A 10,703-nucleotide genomic window follows, 5' to 3' on the forward strand; every position below is an offset into this window, starting at 1 on the left:
CCAACTATGTCTTTAAAGTCCAGGTTACAGATTAGACTGAATGCTATTCATGTCCTATTTATGGCCCTCAGTGAAATGTTATATACACGCTTAAGAAGATCCAAGATCCAGAATTAGAATCTTTCGTTGCCAATAGTCTTGAGGTAAGCATGCAGGCTGGAAGAATCCCAGGACAGATATGTATTTGCATCAACATTTTTGTTAAAGGACACCATGTTATTGTATTGTGTTGATTATCTGGGACTTCATAGAGTAAGGAAGAAATGTAGTCTAGCAAGCTACCTTTCATAGCTTATACTTACTCTGTAGAACTTTAAGACTTTATTGACAAGAACATGCAACATCAATCTCTATAACTGAGAAATATGAAAGCTCCAGATTGTGAGGCGCAAGAAAAATGCTAAAAACTCTGTTGTTCTTATCTGTCTTTTAGCAGAGCAGTGCCACCCTGTTCTTTGGCCCTTTATCCAGCAATTGATTTCATAGTCTTGGAGAGATAGTCACTCATAATCCTGGTCCAATGTAAATCTAATAGGCCTAATTATCGGAAAATTCATGTACTGTATGAAAATAAGTAGATATTTAGGAATAATATCATTACCGATAAATCCATCAGAGGAATTCATTAAATCTATCACACTTTTAAGTATGTACGTGTATTCAGAGGAAAATAATTGCTGGATTTCTCAGAGTTAATAAAATCCAGGTCACATATATTAAATTTTAAAAATAGATGAAGAAGGTTAAAGATAGATCTTATTCCTAACTACCTTGGCTCCTCTCAGCAAGTTTGTGGATATAGGAAAGTGAATACCATGCCTGATGGACTGAAAATATGGGTGGTGTTTCTTAACCATATCTCTGCAATGCGGCAAAGGGTTTAATCATCTTTAAAAGAACATCAGCAATTTATTTTGTGTTTTTCTCCTCTGCAAAAATGTGTTTCAATTTGCTCTCTTACTCTCCAAATTTATACAACCATCATGCCTGTGAATATATTTATTATAATTTGATTGTCAAATATTCCAACCACTGACTAACAATCAGTATCACAGCTGTAGAGTGCTGAATTCCTAATTTACAGGCAGCAAACTAGGGGAGTTTTCACATAAATGATTTCTTCCCTTAGAGTTTCTTGTACTCAATATTTATTAGCCTTAGTGGTAAAAAATGAAATGGGCCCCATTTGAAGAGAGCAATAACAGAGTGTCATAAATCAAAATTGCATAACAATATTATTCCTATTTATTACTGAAAGCTGGAGTATGTATTCCAGAAGAAAAAAAGCAATGCCATCGAAGTCAGTATTACTTTTTTTGTAAATTTATAATAACAGAAAGTTGCAAGTCAGAATGTATTACTTCTTCCTTCTCTTTTTCCTAGGAAGGAGGAAGGAACTAGGAAGGGAGCTTGTTTATGGAAGGATGTGGTCTTGATCTGTGTATCCTGGTTATAGAGGTCAGGGGTCTCCAACCTTGGCAACTTTAAGACTTGTGGACTTTAACTCCCAGAATTCCTCAGCCAGCTTTGCTTTGCTGGCTGAGGAATTCTGGGAGTTGAAGCCCACAAGTCTTAAAGTTGCCAAGGTTGGAGAACCCTGATATAGGGTATCAAAGAGAAGCATAACTAGCTGGGACCAGGAAAGTATTAATGATGCTTTTGGTAAAAAAAAAAAAAAAAAGACCACTCCGTTGCATTGAAGGAGGTACTGGCATGCTCCATATGAAGAGGATTTGACTAGATCTGCAGTATTTTATAACTATCACCTTTCCTTTCTAGAGAAGGCTGTTGAAAAAATATCATGGGTTCAGCTGAAAAATGCCCTAAAGGAAACGAACCAATTGAATCCTTTCCAATCAGGTTCCAGTGTTAGGCCTAGGACAAATCTAGCATTGGTTACTCTAGTACAGGGGTGTGTCACACGTAGGACACGCCTATCCCAGCTCCACAAAGGGGGGGAAATGTCACGAAATTTCATGTGATGGCAACGTGACATTGTGAGTTTGACACCTATGCTCCAGTAGTTCTAATGATGACCTCCTTACTCATGGCATACTGGAAAGTCATTTAGAGGCAAGATGAGTCTTTAACTAATGTGTCATTGCAGCCCTGCCTAAAGAGGGAGACAGGAACATGGATTGCATCACTACTAGTTTATATGTGCACATTTATATACATGCATACATATTATATGTATATAATTTTTATTAAAAGTTTTGATTATTATAATAAAATCTAATACAAACTAGAGAGAGAATAGAAAGTAGTAAAGTGCAAGAAAAAAGGAAAGAAAAGTAAAAATATAATAAAGAGTAAAGAAATATAAAAAGAAGTGACTTCCAAACCTTCATCACAGCAATTATAAACAAATTTAGTGACTCCTCACCCTGGGTTACAAATATTTATCTCTTCATTCCATGGCCCATATCCTAGCTGTAAACAAATTCATAAAACTTTGTTATTTTCAATTGTGATCATAAGGAAAGATCATAAGGTTTATCAGAAATAACACATCATGTTTTAACCTGAATAAAGAACTTTATGTTCTTCCCTTTCACTTCTAACAGTCTTAAATTCATTCATTTAATCTTTAGTTCATTCAAATTTTGTTCTAGGGTTAAACCCTTTTGTAAACGCAATAGGAAAAATTATCCAGATCACTCTCTTGGTTTGCCATTTTTCTTTTAAATTTTAAAACTGTTATAACTTCAGACAGTTTTTTAGGGTATTTTTTAGTAGATACGTACAGTAAAACATCGTTTTCTAAGTCATTTTCTTGGCCTGTCAAGTTATAAATCCACTTTTGATACCATTTCTATCTTTATGTCATGGATTGACATCCACCACTGGACCCCTTTCCAGATGCGAGTTCAGAGGAGGAGAGTAAATTTGAGTCTGCAGAGGAAAGCGTGGAGCCAAGTATTGGTCAGGATCGGGGCTCAGAGCGTGCTGGAATCTGGAGCTGCACAATAGGAGTGCTTTCCAAGGACCTATTTGGGGGGTTTGAATAAACACCTGTAGAACATTTGCCATACGTGTTGGGGAGGGAGTGGGCAGATAAAATTTATTCTACATCTGTCATTTCTGCAATAATATATTTTGTATATTTATAGAGGTATATTCATTACTTATTAATACTGTTACTATTTTCTGATTGTATTCTTTAAAAGCCTTAAGTATTTGTATTGTTACAATGCTTTGCAACATTTTACAGCTTTATAAATCTTTACCTAAATTTTTTAGTCTTCTCCAGTTTTTTAAATCATGAAATTGCTTATCCTTGATGTATCTTTTAAAAAATCAACATAGAATCTGTTTCCAATGAGAAACTGTTCTTTGTAATTAATCCAAAAACGTATTGTAGAAATTTCAATATTCCATTTTTATCTGGTCCTTAATCTGTTTATAACTTTCTAAGATTAAAATCGTATTTAACTTTTTGCTGTGTATTTCAGAATCCTTAAATTTTTAAGCTTATGATTAAAATGTCCTTTTATTCATGACTGAAGACAGACTTACGTAGCCTTTTCAAACTTGCACTTTCCAAGGTTTCTAGTAATTTAGAAGTAATTAATAAGAAATTTTTGAAAGTGGTTAGAAAGTGAGGATTGTGAACTGAGAGCCTTTCCCAATTTTCTCCATGGTTGCAAGCAAATGGCTAATCCTGTTGTCTCCTGGTGCTTAAACCCACAGAAAGCCAATGTCCTGTAGTCTCTTTGGAAGGAGCAGCCATCCAGTGTACATGTGGATAATCTCCCTTCCTCTTCTTATCTGGAGAAATTCCATGAAACCAGTCTATTTACTAGTTCCTTGCCTTTTGCTATGACTGTCAGCTGTACTTTCACAGAGCCACATTCAGTTTACATACCTTTCTCAGAGTACCTTCACCATCACTAGTATAGATTATTGCTATTCTATATTTGGCTACCTTTCAAAATTAAATGGTGCTTCAATTCAAAACATCAAATATTGTTTTTGACATTTAAAGCTCTAAATTATTGATATCTATGTACTTGTAATACTCCAGAACCAATATATCCAGATCACTTGTCCAAAATGAATGTTATGGAATGGCAAGGCGACTCAGTTCTTAAGACAGGCCTGCCAAATTCCTAGCCCACAAGCCAGATGTGTCATGTACTAGCCACGCCATGCACACTTTACCAAAGGGGGAAAAAGTCCCGATACATCACCGTGAAAATGTGAGTTTGACATTTCCCTGCCTTAAGAGATGAGATTGGAAGGAGCAATGATGTCTTCCTATGGTGGCCCCAACTTCATGAAATTGTGTCCCTCTAGAATAGGGCTGTCAAACTCTGGGGCCATGGGCTGGATGCGTCATGTGCAGGCCACATCACGTCTGGTTTAGCAAAGGGGGAAAAAGTCCCAATACTTCACATGATGCCGCCATGACGACATGAGTTTGACAGCCCTGCTCTAGAAGTTAGGCTAGGACCATGTCTGGCATTTTTCTGACAACCCATGATGATAGAGATATGCTGCAAAGCCCTTGGAAGCAGAAGCTGCCCAATGTGTGGTTGACACCATCAGATGTATATTATGATGGTGACTATAATTATTGCTTGCATGTTGTTATGATTCCTGCTTGTTGAATATACTGATTTTTTAAGAATTGTTTCTGTTTTTAATGTGTTTTTTTTAAATTAAACCTCCATTGAGTCATAAGATGATTCTGGAAGTATGCAAGTGAAATCAATTAACAATAACTTTTTTTAAAAATCACTCGGACTACAAAATTGGGGAAAAAAAGGACCAAAATGGTCTATGGAGATTCTCAGTTATCCAGGTTGTGGTTGTCAGAAAGGTGCTTTTCAAAAACTGATTTTCTTGGATTTTTCATAACTGAAGAAGCTTCTTGAATAAGAAGCAAAACATTCATGGAAAAATTCAAGAAAGTCCAGTTGGCTTTTGAAAAGCACCTTGGGGACAAAATTAATATATACAGTGCTTCATATAATAACTCACAAAAATAAATCTGATAACTTCCCATTATAATGTGAAGTAAAACACATTTTTTCCCATATCCCCAACAGAATGGGCTGGATTTTCCCAATCCCATGTTTCATTCCTGTTGGCCAAGTAGTGAAAAGAGTTCTCAAATATCATAAAATGGTTGGGGAAGGAAATATTTCCCTAATTCTTGCAAACACTAGAGCCCACATGGATTAGGTTGTCTCACTGCAGGAGGCCTTCTTTTAGGTTATGATCTCATGGTGACTATAAGCAAAGCAAGGTAAGATGCGCTTTTAGAATAGAATAGGAATAGAATAGGAATAGGAATAGAACAGAACAGAACAGAACAGAACAGAACAGAACAGAACAGAACAGAATAGAATAGAATAGAATAGAATAGAATAGAATAGAATAGAATAGAATTCTTTATTGGTCAAGTGTGATTGGACACACAAAGAATTTGTCTTGGTGCAAATGCTCTCAATGTACATGAAACCATTAGAGAGCATTTCACCGAGGCAGCCATTGTCGGTGCCATCTTGGATCAAAGTTTCCATAATTTTAACTTCTCTCCAACTCTTCTAAGTGGGTAATAGTCCTTTTAGACAGCTATGGCACACAGTTGCGGTTCAGACAGTACAGCAGAGATGCTGTGTAGCAATTCCATTAACTAAGTTCTATCTGCTTTCAGTCAAACAGATGCTGAGATTAGAATTGAAGGCTGTTGTCTGTTTTTGACCCAGGAACACATGTCTCTTCCTCCTTGTAGTTCAGAACTGATTACACACACACACACACACACACACACACACACACACACACACACACACACACACATGTTTTGTAGCAAGCAGAAACGTTTGGCTTTGTGATTGTTAATGTTACTTTCCTCCTCATTCATTTTACAGAGGATAAACTTCAATTTGCCAAGACATCGGGAGGCTAGAGATATCTACCAGAGATGCAACTGCCCAGCAGGTAGGAATCACACCTGGTGGTGGGGTTGATGATGATAATGATGATCACTGGATAGATACAACCCAGGAGCAAACATGAATTTAATAATGTTGAAAAAATTATTTCTCTGTTTGCTTCCATGAATTGTGTTACAACTTTTAGAACAGTGTCTCCTCGACAACCTCCAATAACAGATAAAAATAGAACGACAATACAATATATATCAATTGGAAAAATCAGTATTATATATCAATAGTCATTGGCAATCTCAAACAATAAGGTAGAAATCAGCCAAGTTGGAGGGGGGGGAATACCTTTTAAACCTGCTGTTAAATTTCTCACAAATGGGAGGTCTCCATTTCTAAGAATTGAAAAACGAAGCCAAAAGAGACCTTCCCTTCTTGTGCATCTTCTTTGTACTTTTTAAGTTCCATTTTCCATTCATCCAGAAGTGGTGCCATTGTATAAATTTTTAAACAACCACCCAATTAATTTTAGTCATTCAAATGCAATAACCAAGAATCCAAAGATCACCAAATAATCCAAATACACACAAGCTGTTTCTTTTTGCTCTTTTTTTCACTTTCTCTTCCTGGGGTTACTATTTGGTTACAAAGTTTCAGTTAAAATGTATCTTTTAGAAGTCTTGTTGAAGTTTTACTGTAGATTCTTTTTAATTCCAGGCAATCTCCTCCCTCTTCCAGATCCTGCCCTTATTCTTTTTCTCTCCCTTCCTGCTTATGAAAAAGAGAATTTTAAAAGTCCAGAAATCTTTATTATCCCTTTGGCATTTTGTTTTATTTTCAGCTTAATTGCCTATTGATGTCAAAGCGGATTTTTCTGATTTCTTATTTAAGTCTCTTAGTTGTCAGTATAGGGAAGGAGAGAGAAGAAAAAAAAAGCCAAACCTTTCCCTTTTCACTTTCCTTCACTGCTTCCGACTCTTCTTTGGGAGCAATGTTATTTTTTGTAAGTTTAAATTCCAGGGTACCTTAGTTATTGCTTTTACAATTTAACCCAGTCAGCCAAAACTTTCACTTCTTATCTTCCTCCTGCACATTCTTTTCCGGTCGAGTTCTTCTTTGTGGTGGCCATTTCTGACCACCGCTGCAACTGCCTTCGGGAAAGGGAGTAATGGCCAGCTGAGGAGGAGAGATGCGGCTCTCCTCGACCCTTCTGGCAGTCTCCCCCCTCTTCACCACCTCTACGGGATGGCTTAGCCCCAAAACCCCCTGGTTCAGGGCGCTCCAGCAGTGAGCCCAGACAGAAACCGCGCACGATCGCAGATTTCTGTCTGTCGCCGAAGAGACTTCAAACCAGAAGTCCCCCTGACAAACATATTATTGATCATAGGGAGATAGGGAGCATCCAATTAATTCAGCACAAGATCCATTTAGTCCAGTGTCTGGCTTCTAAACTGGTCACCAGATACCAATAGGAAGCCTTGTAGGCAGGTCAGATTAAAAATTTCTTCCGGATCTACTAATTTCCCCTAGCCATTGGTATCTAGAGGCATACAACCTCGAAATATCTCTCAACAAATAGTCAATGTATTTTTTAAAAAAAATACAGAGCAAAGAGCTGGGAATCAAGATTAACTACAAATGGGAAATTAAGCCTTATATCTGGAAACAGAAGAAAATGTATCCCTAAGTGAATATTATGTTGGCTATCCAACCATGAAAAGTAAATCACTTAACAGCAATATTTCTCTTACATTTCTTGAAGTCTTAATATGAAGTCTTGTTTCCAGGACTTTTGTTCTGTAAAAATCAAATTGACACTTTTCTGTTCTCATGTGTATAGTTTTCTTTCATTCTGCATTCAGTACCTGCAGAAGTACTATATCTCATTACCAGTAGCTTTGACATGCAGACTAGGTAATTGCCAGGAACAGCAAACATCAAGAGGTCTTAGAGAAGAATTTTGCACACAAAAAAAGGGACTCCTGGAATATGCTCTGGTTCAAGAAGAGAGCCAACCAGTTTTGGGGAAGCACATAATAACTTAGAATTCTTAACTGCTGCCAACCACTTGATTACTTCCAAACTCTTGACTAAATACCAAGCCAGGAAAGGAGAAATAGAAAGTGCTGAAATAGTTGGTTTTAAGAGAAATTAAAACTGAGTGCATCTTGGACTGAAAATGGATTCTAATTAACCATTGCAAATTAGACTATAATAAATATAGTCATAGAAACAAAGCAGAGGCAGGCAGAAAAGTGATGCTAAAGGAAAACGGGGCTTAAAGACAGGTGAAATTTTTAAAATGGAAGTTATTGAAAGCACAATGGCAACCAATTCTAATTTAGAAATGGAGGAAAGTAGAAAAAATAGATCATATTTGTGAAAATTAGAAAACAAATGATTATACACATAGATTATTTCTAAAAACAAGTATCTACAGGTATCCCTACTGTACTATAAAACCTGAGCAGTTAAAAGAACATTTGGCTGGGGATGAGTTCAGAGCAACATCTGAATTGGGTAGAAAAATGGTTAGCAAAGTGTGTTCATGTTGCAATTAAGAGGGTGAGAAAGAGTGATCATCAGCAAATTCTTATCAAACTGGAGTGAGGTATCTCATGGCATGCTCCCAGGTCAAGTCAATCCATCTTATATTCATCCTTTATTTTTATTAATGACTTTGATGAAGAGGTGGTGGGAACACTTGCCAAATTTAAAAATGAAGCAAAGTTTAGAGGGCTTTCTAATATTCAAGGAAATAGGAATGATCTTGGTAAGTTAGAGGAATGCACTAAAGACAAGAGAATGAGATTTAACAGAAGTAAATGTAAGAAAACAAACTCAAATGAGAAGTATAGTATGGGCTAACAATATTTGTGAAAAAGACTTAGAAACCACAGAAAGACTGCAAAAGATGTTAATGTAATTAAACCTTCCAAATCATGGATATTTTTTTATGGAGCCTTGATCTGACTGAATAGATTAAAGATTCCTAAGCTAAGGAATAAATGGTGGTATTTTTACATGAATGGTTTGTTATGCTTTTACACACACACGGAGAGAGAGAGAGAGAGAGAAAGAGAGAGAGAGAGAGAGAGACAGACAGACAGACAGACACATACACACATACAGAGGTACTACCTTATTATAAGGAGTGTGGGAAAAATCTCCCTAGCTTTCTGGAAAGTAAAACTAAAGGGCTTTCTGCCTTCAAGATTCTGTTACTACAATAAAGGCAGTATTAGTATTCATGGATTGTGATTTCTGGGTGGAATTCCTCTTGTGTGGAGAACCTAGAAGCGCTGACATAGTTAGGTGGAATGGATATAACTATGCTTTAGAACTGGATATAGTGGAAGTTTAAATAATTTAAAGCTTCTTCGTGGTGATTACCATGAATACTACCATGGATATTACCACCTCTGACAATACTAGACAACACAGTATCAACAGTAGAGACCTTCAAATTTCTAGGTTCTATCATATCACAAGACCTAAAATGGACACCTAACATCAAAAACGTCATCAAAAAAGCACGACAAAGAATGTTCTTTCTGTGCCAACTCAGAAAGCTCAAACTGCTCAAGGAGCTGCTGATCCAGTTCTACAGAGGAATTATTGAGTCTGTCATCTGCACCTCTATAACTGTCTGGTTTGGTTCTGCAACCCAACAGGACAGACACAGACACCAGAGGAGAATTAGGACTTCAGAAAAAACAATTACTACCAACCTGCCTTCCATCGAGGACCTTTATACTGCATGAGTCAAAAGGAGGGCTGTGAAAATATTTACAGACCCCTCACTTCCAGGACATAAACTGTTTCAACTCCTACCCTCAAAACGACGCTATAGAGCACTGCACACCAGAACAACTAGACACAAGGACAGTTTTTTCCCGAACACCATCACTCTGCTAAACAAATAATTCCCTCAGCACTGTCCAACTATTTACAAAATCTGCACTACTATTACTATTAATCTTCTCATCATTCCTTATCACCCACCCCTCCCACTTGTGACTGTATGACTGTAAATTTGTCATTTGTATTCTTACGATTTATATTGACAGTTTCCTAGTATGATTTGATTGCTTATTGTACCCTATGACTATCATTGTTGTATGTTATGATTCTTGACTCTTGATGAATGTATCTTTTCTTTTATGTACACTGAGAGCATTTGCACCAAGACAAATTCCTTGTGTGTCCAATCACACTTGGTCAATAAGGAATTCTATTCTATTCTATTCTATTCTATTCTATTCTATTCTATTCTGTTCTGTTCTGTTCTGTTCTGTTCTATTCTATTCTATTCTATTCTATTCTATTCTATTCTATTCTATTCTATTCTAAAGACCATGGAACCATTTCACCCTTGATTCCCCCCAACTTCATCCCTTCAATGCCTGAGACACTTAAATGCTAGGTCCGCAATCAAACATCTATAGTCTGGTGCCACCTTTATAAGTTTGGACTACACCTTCCAGGATCATGCAAGCTAGGAAGTCTAAGAGTTTCCCTCCCAATATATATGGAGGGCATCAAGAGAGACTATTTGACGTCGTGATTAAGGCTAAGAATAGGGAGATTGTGAGTTCTAATCCCACCATGGGCACAAAGCCAGCAGGTGACCTTGGGCCCGTCTCAGCCCCTAGCAAGGAATCAATAGCAAACTGCTTCTGAAAAACCTTGCCAAGAAAATTGCAGGCATCTGTCCAGACAGTCTCTGAGAACTGGACATGATTGAATGGAAGAAAAATAAATCGTGCAAAGGCTACCTGAGATGAACTCTTGAATGCAGAAAGT

General features: G+C 37.0%; 1 long non-coding RNA gene across 1 annotated transcript in view; it reads left to right on the forward strand.

Moving 5' to 3' along the window:
- LOC148130819 (uncharacterized) overlaps positions 1–10,703 on the forward strand; it is a 71,609-nt gene that overhangs the window by 18,432 nt on the left and 42,474 nt on the right. Inside the window, exon 2 of the long non-coding RNA XR_015749340.1 lies at positions 5,883–5,952. This is a non-coding gene — a long non-coding RNA (uncharacterized LOC148130819). The remainder of the gene's footprint in view (positions 1–5,882; positions 5,953–10,703) is intronic.

Source organism: Notechis scutatus, chromosome 4, assembly GCF_049901735.1.
Source record: "Notechis scutatus isolate UNSWTSFEM ecotype Mainland chromosome 4, rNotScu1.2, whole genome shotgun sequence".
NCBI lineage: Eukaryota > Metazoa > Chordata > Lepidosauria > Squamata > Elapidae > Notechis > Notechis scutatus.